This window comes from Zonotrichia albicollis, chromosome 21 (assembly GCF_047830755.1).
Source record: "Zonotrichia albicollis isolate bZonAlb1 chromosome 21, bZonAlb1.hap1, whole genome shotgun sequence".
Taxonomy (NCBI): domain Eukaryota; kingdom Metazoa; phylum Chordata; class Aves; order Passeriformes; family Passerellidae; genus Zonotrichia; species Zonotrichia albicollis.
The window spans coordinates 5,617,506-5,630,849 of NC_133839.1; positions in this window are offsets into that span (position 1 = coordinate 5,617,506).

The following is a 13,344-nucleotide window of genomic DNA, read 5'->3' on the forward strand; positions in this document are numbered from 1 at the left end:
ATTGGGTCTTACACAGAACTTATAAACAAAGTCAAAGCCCTTGTTTAAACAAGTAAATGGCACATGGGGTTATCATCAGTGTGTTTTTTCATTGATGCTCTTGGCATTTACCAGAAGGGGAAGGAGAAGCCTTGTGTCCTACATGAGGCTGTTTGGAATTAAAGCAAAGGCTCCATGAACCTGCAGTGCAGCCACAAGGGATTTGCCAACTCAACCAGTGCAACAGTTCTGCGTATCTTTCCTCACTGCACCTGAGGAGGTTTCTGTGATTTGGTCTAGCAGGTTTGGCACCACCCAGAATGATATTTCATATTCCTGTGAAGAGGGAGAGAGAGAAAACAAATTACATGATACTCTTCAGGAACCCAAAGGTCTCACAGACCTAGGGAACATTTCACCACCCAAGGGCTGTGTCAGGGGAGGGTCAGGTTGGATATGAGGGAAAGGTTCTTGTCCCAGAGGGTGCTGGCACTGCCCAGGCTCCCCAGGGAATGGGCACAGCCCCGAGGCTGCCAGAGCTGGAGGAGTACTTGGACAATGCTCACAACAACAGGGTGGGATTGTTGGGGTGTCTGTGCACGGCCAGGAGCTGCACTGGATGATCCTGGTGGGTCCCTTCCAACTCAGAGTATGCCATGGTTCTGTAATTCTGTGATAAAAGCTCTCTAGGAAGTAACACTTCCATCCACAAAACCCAAGTCAACCAAATCCTGGGGCAGATGTCCTGCCTGAAATAAGATTTTCTATCACTATAATAAAAACATAAGTAGAGGAAAACATAAAACAATGTAAAAAGAGTAGCTTTGCTTATGCTTTTCCCTGTCTGCCCCCCTCCAGTCACACATGCACTGCTGCTGCCTTGTTCCCAAAGCTGTGACTGTCTCTGTATCAAAAGAGGATTATTTGGTGCATTGAGTATTCAACATGTTCTCTTACAGTATTGTTGTGTTCAATGAGCTTTGCTCATCTGAATGGACACTCACTGCATAGTCCACTGGTTTAATTTGCTGCTTTGGAAACCTAAGCAGGTTACAGCATATTTGGCTATGTGTCTGTTCTTATGTGTCAAAGATAAGGTTTCTGGATGCCATTTTTAAAAACAAAATTATTTCACTTCAGTGGCTTTCTCTTTTCAGTGGTCTCTTCTTTTTAGTCTTGAGTATTTCAACTCACCTTCTCCCTACAATGAACAAAGCCTGGATCTTCACCCCAAATCAGCAAAGCTCCATTGAACAAAGATTTCTATTTCTTCTTCCAGTAAGGAAATTTTTTTGGAGCTTTTAACAATTTTAGCACATCCAGTCCTCACTTTTTTTCACCCTTCTTTCCACAAATATCTTAAAATAAATGTTTGGATTTCTTCAAACTATAATATTGTTCATTATGAAAATAGAAACCAGTCTATCAGAAGAACAGAAATTCACAACATATAGAGTTAAAGGAGAGAGTCTCCAATTTGCATGCACTGGGCAAACAAAAACATATGGTAGTGATGAAGATGGGGAAACAGTAATTTGGGAAACAGTAATTTGGACTCTTTATTAGAAGTTCAGGAAGAAATCACATGGAACTGAGAGACCTAGAAAGCAGAGAAGTGTCCATGTTGATCACTCAGCAGCTGCCACAATGATGGACAAAGAGGCTTTCTTGGTGTGTTCCAGGTGTGCTGTGGGTGTGGGTTAACCCCAGTGTTCAGCTCAACACAGCACAGTCATCCCCTCACTGGCCTCCAGCCAACACTCCAGGGGCCTGGGGGAAGAGGAAAGGGCTAATAAAATCAAGAAAACTTGGTGGTCAAGAGAAAAAATTAATTTTAAAAATTGAAAGAGTAGAAAATTACTAAAAGAAAACTAAAGAAGTGAGACAAAGGCAAGCACTCACCATTGTCCTGCAGGTAGACCAATACCCAGCTGGATCTCAAACAAAGATCACTAATCTAACTAAAATCCTCTTTTCCCCCTCTTCATTGCTGAGCAAGATGCTCATTATCAAAATCATCAGTGTGTTAACAACAAATATTTTGGTCACAGACCTACAACAGGATCCTTTGAGCTGCTACAGAGGAAATTCACTCTACCCCAAACAGGCCAGCACAAAGTGCCATTATTATCTCTTGCAAAAGGAGCTGTATGTGCCAGCTGCACACAGTGAATTCTTCATCTCTGTTTGTGATTCTGCAGCAAAGCTCATCCAGAGTCCCATGAGCTGGTGAAGATATTCAGACTCCACTCTGTGTTCTTCTCATGCTACAGGCAAACTTTTCTCTCCCACATATCCTGTTGTGTTGTCCTCCTTGAGGATGCACAACGTATTCTTGTCAAGGTTTCACAGGCTTCATTGTTTATTGCAGGCTAAAAATGGATTAAACTTGCTTTGTGAGCATTGTATTGATATTCTGGTGCTCTCCCAGTCTCTTGTGAAATATATTTCCTTTCTTTCCTTTGCAAACAATATCATAGCAAGCAGTGATCTTACCCAGGCTGTGCTTTGTGCTGGCTGCAGAGAAATCCTGTGCACCAACCAGATCCCATCAGCTGCTGGCATCCCTGAGCAGATGGAGGAGTGTCCCAGTGTTCCCCAAGCAGCATGGGTGACACTAAGGGCTCCACCAGGCTGCTGTAATGGATGGCACAAGAAGGCTGTGAATGGGCTCAAGGGTCAGGGCAAGAGACAGGGAGCATGCAGAGCCTGTTTCCATCACCCCCAAATGCAGAATTAAAGGTTTAAGTGGAGTCTTCTGCAGTGGCTGCAGAAATGATGAAAATCCCAGCCAAGACAAAATGCTGGCAGGTCCCAACAGAGTGGGAAGAAGAAGTTGGGAAATGGGTTATTTCATTGTTTTTGGTTTTGTTTTTGTTTTTTTTTTTTTTTCCTTATAGGAGTTTCCAGTTCCCTTGCATTAAACTGAATAAACATTCTAGGTGCAGTTCTTAGATACCTTAAAAATTCTGAACTCACTCATCTTTCCAAATAGGTTCCCCCATCTTTGCATTGTTCCTAAATTAACATAACCCAAATTTATCCATTTGGATAAATTCTTTTCCAGGTTCAAACTAACAAAGGCAGAAATGCCACAACTTCAGAATTGAACTCCAGCTGTCCTGGGCACTCACCTTTCAGGACAATTGTTCTGAGCACCATGACCTCCTGGGATTGCAGAATGACATTTTCAATTTCATAAGACCCAGCTTTCTAATCAGCTTTTTTGGTATATTTTCCTGCTTGTCTGCTTCTTAGCAGATGTCTTGTGATAAAGTAGTAATAATGATTTGTCTTTTATTGAAATTTAAAATAAGGCAGTGACCACTCTGAGGTCAAATCTAGAAAAATAGAGTGGGCAGAAGGAGCAGTGGGAATTGGTTGTTTCCCAGCTCCAAAGACTGTTTCCCCACTGTCATTGATATGACAGTTCCTGGCCAAGCCTAGATGGTACAAATTAATGATTTGATCCATTGGATTCATGGGGAATTATAACAGGCCAGACATTTGGTCTTAGGTATTCATCTAAACATTCTCTGCAGTTAACAGAAAGTGGTAATTTTAACTCTACAGGTGTAATCTTCCTGTTATCTTAGACAGTGTCTTTGACATGGCTTGAATTTCCTTCTGAAATTGTCTCTCTCTCTGTTGACTCTAAAGGGAACCAAATCAGTGCTTAGATGAATTCCTAAATTTTAGAGGGATGAAGCTGGAGGATTTGAATACTTTCCTTTAGAGCTTATATCTGCTGATTTTCCCATTTAGGCACAAATCCATATTCTTTATTAGCAGTCTTTCATATTCCCCATTGTTGCTATTGTGTGGGACCAAGCACAAGTCATCAGTATTCATCACCTGCAGTTTAGTTTCCTTCTGAACTTGGACTGTGACTTTCAAAAGGGAACTACTTGTAACTCCCAGCCCATCATGAGCTGCACAGAAGGTTTCAAGCCTCACTCTGCCTCTATCTGCAATCACTCAGCACTTCAGACCACTCAGAAAAAAAAAAAGAAAAAAAAAAAGTTGGCAGATGAAACCCATGTGCAGTCAAATGCAGGGACTGGAATGTTCAATGGATTTTTTTTTTCTTATTCCTCACTCCAACATGTCTGTGTTCTTGTAACTGTTTCATATCTCACAGAGCCCCCATAAAATTCACAGCTAAGGAGATGGCAAAGCAAGAAGTGTGGTTATTATGAAGCAGGCATGAGAAAAAGATGGTTTAACTTGACTAAAAGAGGTGCAGAAGAGCCACTGTCATTCAGAGTCGCAGCTAATTCTGATGAGAGTGAGAGGGTCAGTGCTTCTGTTCTTGATTTCCCCATCCAGCAGGGAAGGCCCTCCATTGGAGGTGAGCATGGAATAATGGTACCACCCCCAGGAGAAATCCAAGTCCTGCCACAAACACACATCCCACTCATGACTGTCCAATTGTTCTGATCCATTGTAACTCTCTGTTGTTTTCAGCCCCTGGAAATCGTGGCTTTGTCTTTTTCTCCCTGGATTATAAATAACAGCCAAGTCTGTGTGGCTCTGCCACACAACACAGCAGGAAAATTCTGTTTTCTGGAGCCTAAGGTCCAAATCTCCAGGACAGGGAGTCCAGCGTGTTCCAACAGATTCATGCAACCTAAATTCACTTTTTTTCAACAACAGAAGTCCTGGTCAGAATGGACCATCACCATTATCTTTGGACCAATATACCTGGCAAGTATCAAACACAGGGGGAGGAATAAGCAGTAACTTTTTTTTTTTTTTCCACCATTGGGTATTATTTGTTATTTATTTGGGAGAAAATCTGAATCAGTGAGGAATGCCATGTCTGAGAGCATGCTGCTACTCTGAGATAAGTGCATTTTGCCTCAGGTATGCAGTGAGTCACCAGGTTGATGGCTGGTGCATTCCAGCACCCTGAGAAGTGGAGCTGTTGTTACCTCACAGTAACCACATGCCTTGAGCAATATTATTTCTCACCTACAATGGGGACTTTTTATCTGGTTAAGACAAAGTGATGCCATCGATTTTCAGGAACTGTGTTGAAAGTGCTTCACAAAAAACTCTGCATAAACGCAGCCCCTCGGGCTAGTCTGGTTAGTGGCCAGAGCAGGAAAGGACAAATCAAAATATTCAGGAATCTATTTACTGAAAACATGGTCAGGTAAACCAAGAAGGAGCCGTGGTGTGAGTACCCTATCCAGGTGTCTAGGACCAAGATCTTTGTGTGGAACACAGCTGTTCAGATGCAGCTTTTATGGCCCTGTTCCCCGAGCAGCATGTTAAAGAGTGAGTATAAAAACTCCAGTTCATTTATTTTATTTGGATGCTTCCCAAAGCAAAGACTGCTACATACTCTGTGTGTGCACACCTCTCCCTGAGCAGTCCTGAACCCAGCTGCTGCCTTTCCATGGAAATGGGGATATTCCTCACTAGGAACTTTGCCTCAATCCTTCTCCCTTCCCTTCCCTTCCCTTCCCTTCCCTTCCCTTCCCTTCCCTTCCCTTCCCTTCCCTTCCCTTCCCTTCCCTTCCCTTCCCTTCCCTTCCCTTCCCTTCCCTTCCCTTCCCTTCCCTTCCCTTCCCTTCCCTTCCCTTCCCTTCCCTTCCCTTCCCTTCCCTTCCCTTCCCTTCTTTCAGATTTCCATACCAATCAATGAATTCTCTGTGGGTTAAACATCAGGCAGAAAGTCAAGTCTGGGGAATCCTAGAGGTTCTTTTTCCCCTCTATTTTCCCCTCTGGGTATCCATTTGTTGGTGGCAGCTCTGAACCAGCCCAGATGTCCCCTCAGAGCATTGTCATCCTCAGTGTCCCAGTGGATTCATAGCCTGAGCTCAGTCTCTGCCAGCAATGAATTCTGCACACTCAAGGCAGCTGAAAGGGCTGTGGCTGTCAAGTGTTTCTTTTTGTCGTGCTCAATTCTTGTTTTCAAGCTCTTCTTATGCTTGTGACACCTTCTCCAGGAATAAACATTTCTTTCCCTGTTTGTTATAGACCAATTCCCTCCCAGCCATTCAGCATTTAACTCTTCCAGTGTTTCCTGAGGAAAATCACCCAGCTCACCTCTGGAGGGAGTGATCTATTGTGTAAAATGTTCAGGACCAACTTGGACACCTGGGATCTATTTTTAGCTCTGCTGCTGCTGATAGACACATAATCTCAAGGGAATCACGTTACTCCTCCTCACTTCTCCTTGCATCTGTGTAACACAAGAGATAAATTACAGATCTAATACTCTTGTCAGGATTATTTGTGTTTGTGTAACTTCCACCTGGAAGCCAGACTGAGCTAACTGCAGTTGCCCACCCAGATTTTTTGCCTACACAACACAAAGGCATTAATGCAGTCAAATATTGAGGTATTTATGGGCAATGTTCCAACTGAGAGCACCATGGCTTGCAGTTATCCATACCAGCAGGATTAAACCACCATGGGAATTCAAACACCCTTTGCCAAAGCCTCTTTGGGCTCTGTAGACCATCCTGAGGGAAGTTCTAAGGTTTTCCTCACAAACCTCAGTATGGCAACAGGTGAAGTCAAAAGGAAGCAGAACTGACCCTGTTGGTCATGAGAGGGATGTAAAAAGAACCTGTTTTACAACAAAACCAGAGGCAGAACTTGGAAAAAACACAGTCCCAGACCTCAGTTAAATGTCTTTAATCTCCAAATCATCCATCTCTACACGTGTTGACAAAAACCACTCTATAGGGACAAAGCAATTATTTTTATTCTCTTTCTTTCCTTGCTGCTTCACCAATACTCGATCAATATTGTCATTAAAGCTCTGAGAATAGGTTCTGTTGGTTAATCTGTGCCTTGAGTACAACAGAGAGAGAAAGGAAAACAAAAACCTCTCAATCATGTCACTCTTCCACAACCATCACCAGTCCCTCTTTTTTTGGGAAAAAGGGACACATCCATGGATGTCTCTTTCACAAACAACAAGACACATGGTCCTGGGTTTTCAATAGGCATTTGGAGCCCAAGAGAGCTCTCTCACCAGGGGCAATTTGTAGGTAGGTCAGGTTTAGAGGATGAAGTGACTGAGGTATCCTATAAATAGCTGGCTTATTGTATATTTAGTGTATGCCTTTAACAGGCTTATGCTGCCATTAAGTCTTGTGTGGAAGAAGGGAGCCATTGTGCCACTGCAACACCGACCTAATTAGCTTTGCTGAGGATTTCTTTAACAGGTTTATTCTAACAAGTTTAAATGTCTGATAACTGATTTGTTATAAGGCCTTTTAATGAGCCTCTGTCTTCCTCTGTTGGGTTTGATTCGTGTTGCTGCTGCTCAGTAAGGTTTTGCATCTCCACAGAAGGCTGATTGTGATGTGCTCAGGCTTTGATAAGCTTTATTCTTGCAGCAGATTCCTTTCAATGTGCTGAAGGAGGTGGAGGCACGTATATTCCTGTAAATAGGAATGTGTGGAAGAATGAACTTTTTCTTTTTTTTTTTGAATTGCATTTCAGAGCTGTACCTTTCATCCAGAGAGGCCTGAGCAGTCTCACAAACTCCTGCACTCAAATTCTGCTCGCTGGAAGACTCCCATTGATTTCAAGTGGGTTTCTAATCACAGGCAAAATTCCTGATTGGCGCATTCACCACCAAAATGATAAGGGGTAAATTGTGCAAAAGATAACTCCAAGCATGACCTGAGCCTGCTGATATCTCCACAGCACGCTTGGGTGACAGGGGGAGGTGTTCCCAAGCCTTGGCCAAGGGCACCATGTAAAATATGGAGTTGTTCTCACACTGATGCTGAAGGTGAGAGGGTTTAAAATCCTCTGACTGGGCAAAGTATCCTATTACAGCCTCTTCCAGGCTCTCAGAATGTGCAGAGATGCACACTTTTCTTTGTGCACCTCCAAACACCTCTGTTCTGGAGGCAATTAAACATAAATTTAGCTGCACTCTTATGAGATGCTGTACCTGAATTACTTCAGCAGGTAGGGAAACTCAAGCAAAACCTGTCAGAGCATTAATCAGAATTGCCCCACAGATCACTGGAATAGATTTTAGCTTTCCCAGCCCAGTTCTGCAATCTCAGGCTTTGTGTTCTCCATGCAGAAATAAATATCAGCTTGTTCTAGAATAAAAGAAGAAGGCACCTTTGTTTAGGCCAAAAGACATTATTGTTCTTCAGATTCAAATAATAATTATAGTTGATAATTAATATTATGTAGATAATGCTCAAATTTTAATGAAATTATGTATTAAATATAATATATTGCTATTATATATAACCATAATTAATAAATAAAGTCAAAGGATGTGTGACCCACATTGTTACACTGTGCACCACTTGATCCAGAAAGCATGGACAGACAAACTCCTCTTTGATTACATTCAGTCAGATTCACCCAGGCAGTGCTTGATGTCTGGTGGCAGAATTTTCTGTCATTTTAGAACCTTATTTTGCACAGCAAATTAAAAAGGAGGTTCAGGTAGAAGCCAACATTTTTGCAATTGGGGAATCTGCTGTAAGAATGAAGTCATGTCTCTGTGGAAAAGGAGGAGGAACTGCAGGTAGATATATGTGCTCACACAGACAGAAAGCCTCAATCTTCTGGATTTACTTCCTAACACATTTAGGATAAGGTGGAAATATTCTTATCATTTTTATAGATGAGAACCTGACAGACTGAGGGCACTTATCTGTAAAGTAACATAGAAAAGATGTGTCCAGACAGCAAATTTAACTGTTGCTTTCAAAATATCACCTCTGTTTCCTAACCCTTGGATCAACCTTCTTCTAATGGAAGCTTTCAGTCCACAGTACCTCCAACCCCTGACTTCATATCACCAGAAATAAGTGAAGAATTAACTATTATGTCTTTCTGTATAAAGGGAGCCTGGAAGGGACCCTGGAGATAACTGCTTGTTCAATTTGCTTCACCTCAGCTCTGCCAGTGGTTTTACTTTGGGGTGGTTTTTTTTTGGGTATTTGTCGTTCTTTTTTGTTTTCTGGGGTTTTTTGGGGGGTTTTATATTTTGGGGTGTTTTTTGGTTTTTTTGGTGGAGAGGTTTGTTTTTTTGGTGTTTTTTTTTTTTTTTTGAGAGTGTGCTAGCAAAAGTTTTACATTGTAAGGGAAAAGAAAGAATTAAAAATTATTTTCCACCAATGTTTTACTAAAGAGTTCTCAATGTGGCAGGACATATTTCCAGCATGTGATGTTCCTTCTCAGCAGCATTTCTAAACACAGAGACTGATCTCTACACGGCAGAGACGGATGCATACTCTCTGATGGAATGGGATTTTATTTAAAAGTATCAATATTTTGCCCCCAAATTTTACATGGAAAAGGCTTTTGTTTCCAAAACACTTTTCAATCAGAGGATTATACTTACACTGAAAACAAAGATAAAGAAACTTTCAGTCTGGTTCCTTGGAATGTGCAGGAGATCAGGGGCTGGGACTCCATTTGGGTCCCTGTGTGACCCTGTGGGCTCTTGGCTGCAGGGATGGCCCTGCAGTGTGATTCTGTCCCAGCCCTCTGCACACTCCCATTGGCAAATGTTGGGTGTTTGTAATTAATGGCCAATCACAGTCAGCTGGCTTGGACAGAGAGCTGAGCCACAAACCTTTGTTATCAATCTTTGCTGTTCTATTCCTAGCTAGCCTTCTGATGAAATCCTTTCTTCTATTCTTTTAGTATAGTTTTAATGTAATATATATGATAAAATAATAAATCAAGCCTTCTGAAACATGGAGTCAGATCCTCATCTCTTCCCTCATCCTGGGACCCCTGTGAACATGGCCACAATCCTCACCAGTGCTCTCCAGTTCTGTGACTCACTGGGAAGATAAAAAACCATTTCGGCTTTAGCCAAAGCCTGACCTCAGTTATTAACAGTATAGGTTGTGCAGAGACTGCTGATGGAGGATTTCTTTTAGCATTTCTAAGCAAGAGTGAAACCTCATCCCCAGGACTCCCCAGTTTTTCTTGCAGCCTGTTAGCATAAATCTCTACCCTTAAAATAAAAAGTCTTTTCCCTGACCATATCTCCCCAAAAATCCCCATTTATTCCCATCCCTGCAGCTGCAGTTTTCTGTGAGCACAGCACAGTTCCTTTGAGTGGAAATGATGAGTGTCCGAGCTGACCTCCACAGGCTCAGACCTTCTCCATCCCTGACAGCAAGGCCAGCTCCTCCCAGCCAGCTCCTCTGTGCAGGGATAATAAAAGGAGATATACCTTCCCTCCCCACCTGTTTAACACAGTTGTTTAATACAGTAATTCTGGGAGAATGTGCATGTTGGGAATGACTTACTGTTATTGTGTGCATTCAGGGCAGCCTGAAGATTCAAAAACAGAGATAAAAGTTCTATTATCCAAAGGGCCCCTGTGCCCACAGCAATGTTTATGAAAATCATTTTGTTCCCTTGCAGTTTGACTTTGTTTTATCAAACACTGAAGCGTTTTAAAAGGTGCATGGAAAGGAAATGCCTGCTGGAGCCATCTCAGCTAGATCAGGGATAACCTCTCCCATCTCTGCTGCCTTCTGACTGGATCCATGGTCCTGGAAATGAAGAAGTGAGATTTAAACAATACAGCTGTTTTCTGGCTTCCTTCATTTGGAGAGAAAAAAATTAAAGGAAATAGAGAGAAACAGTCCATTCATAGTTCCTTACACCAGCAGAAAAAAAAAATCTATGTCTTATTTAGCAAAGCACACTCCACTGCTCCAAATTCCTTTGTTATTGACTGTAAAAGTCTTGTACTCTTCAGTCATTATTGTTTCTTTGTTACTTTTAAGAACAGAGTCTTCATTTCAGGACATTCTAGATTCCAGAAGCTCTTCTTGCCTTTCAGACATGAAGTCCCTCAGACCAAATATTTTACTTATGTGTCTGAACATCTTCTGGTACAACAGAGCCCTGATCTTTGCAAGAATTCTGAATTTCTCTTCTATTGCAGTTCACGGTAATTTTTTTCCTGATGGAGTAATTCCATTGGTTGCTACATAAATGTGGAGAATGCTTTAATGGATATTCTTTCTGCCTTCTGAAGGTTATTCAGAGCAGGAAAAGACATCAATATCTCCCCACCTGGAGTACTGGGTCCTGTCAAGCTCCCCAGCTTGGGAGGGCTGAGGCATGCAGGAATGTGTAGAAATAACATATTTGCCATTATTCTTTTAATTAATGGTTGGTCAATGCTGATTCCAACTTCTTACTGCTGCACTTTCAGTGGTAGAGCAAAGGAGGTGAAAGGAAAATTCTGTGCATTAGATTAGAAAACAGTATGGATGACTAGAAAATATTATATCCTGCTAAAAAGAGGATGGTGATAGAGCAGGTCTGTCCAGCCTTGAGAAGGGAAAGCTCAAGGAAAAAAAATCCATTAATTTATACCACACATGTTCAGTTCTGCTAAGTTAAAACACTAAAAAAATTGAAGCTTTTTTCCTCTAGATTCTGTGCAAGGTATTTTGTGTAAAACACAAAATTAACTTAAAAAAGGATATTTTGACTTCTATTTTCTGATAATTTGGAATGGTCACAAAAGACATGTTCTATTTTTTTCTCCTGCCATAACAACTTGATTCCTAAAGTAGGTAGCTGGAAGATGAACGATCCAAATTAAAATATGGCACCTGGATATGAGTCTTTTTCTGAAAGCAATTGATATTATCAGATTTATAATAACTCACTTAAAATTATATCAGTGCACATCACTGATTAAATCCTTCTTTCCATATTTTGTAAGGATGACTTGTGATAAACCTTGCACTTTTCATCCTTTTTCAAGTAATACAAATTCTTAGATTTTCCTTTACTGATGTTCCCTCCTCCTCTCTGACTCCTTTGCCAGGCTCCAGAAAACTCTGTTTTCTTGGGGATAGGAATTACCAATATCCAGTGATCTTTAATTACTTCAAAATGTTGTCAGACATTTATTCTGTGGTATCCAAACCTTTCAGCAAGAGCCAAACTGCAGTGAGTGTCTTCATCATGTGAATATGGTCACAACTTTATGTCATTTCAGTAGTGAGTTGTGGAAACCCAGGGCACAGGGAATATTTCTCTGTCTGCTCTGGGGTGCCCTGACCCCCATGGGGAGCACTGACTTTGACCCTCATTCATGGAGAAAGTTTTCTGAACTCCAGAATAGACTAGAATCCACTAAAATGTGAAGTAGATTGTAGTGTAGGTGTATCACTTAGGTGGGAAATTTAGGTTTGGGGATTTTTAGTATGTTGTGGGTGGAAACAAGATGGAGGGCACAGGGTGTCATCCTGGGTTTCTTCTTCCTTCTTCTCCATGGGTTTGGGTGGCATTTTGAAATTGGGCAGAAAAGTCCCCATTACAGCTCTTTGGGATCAGTTATTGGGTTAAAAGGAAAATAATCTGTGTCAGCTCTTAATTGGATAGTTTAGCTTTAAAAGACCTTGTACCAAGAGATTGTTGGCCATTTTTGTGGTGCTTTTCCAGTTCCTGAGCCTGGTGTGGACAGCATGCAAAACTCTAGATAAGATAGTAATAAACAAGAACCTGAAGACTGAAAGAATCCAGTGCATCTCTGTTACTTTGTTTTTTTAAGATTTTCTAAGCCTTCTGATGTTGACATTCTTGTAGTGAACTTTCTCACACACTTTCTTTAAATAACTTATTGTTTTACATTCTTTTATGGAGAAGGAGAAAGTTGATGGACTGTTGGCTTGACTAGCGTCATTGGAGAGGTGGCGCTGTCACCCTCTAATCTGCTGTCACTTTTAGAAAACTATAAATGTTGGAGTCAGAAAATAAACTTCTCTTTTTTCTTTACTTTGAGAACAGAGGTGTGAGCTTGTGTTCTTTCGTGTCTTATAGCGACACATCTCTCTTTCCTGACACAAAACCACTCCACACCAAAAAACCTGGGAAGGCCCAGCCTGAAGCCCAGAAATCAGGGAATTGGAAATAGGTACCTCAGCAGTGAATGAGCAAAAAAAAAAAATAAAACACCACAAAAGGCCAGGGTGACCTGCAAAGGAGGCAGCTGATAGCAAAGGTTGTGCATTAACCCCAATCCCAGGGTTCCTGTAGAGCCCTTCCCATAGAACCAGAGGCAGGAGAACAATCCAGCCCAACTGGCTCCTCCACCCGCCCGTATTTCCCAAGCCTTGATTAGATCCTGCAATCACAGATCAATTGATAATTTCATAAAACCAAGCGAGGGGCTGTCAGCGCTGCAATCAGCCCAGGATGATGTGTATGCATTGACCTTCAATCCCCTGCCCAGGAGTGTGTGTCAGAGATAAAATGCCTGTTTGGAATGCCTCTCCCTCCCACTCTCCCCAGGCTGTTGCTCTTTATGGACTGAGTAAGCTTTTGTTTAATTGGTTACAGCAATGGGAGAAATAAATAATATCAATACTGCGCCTG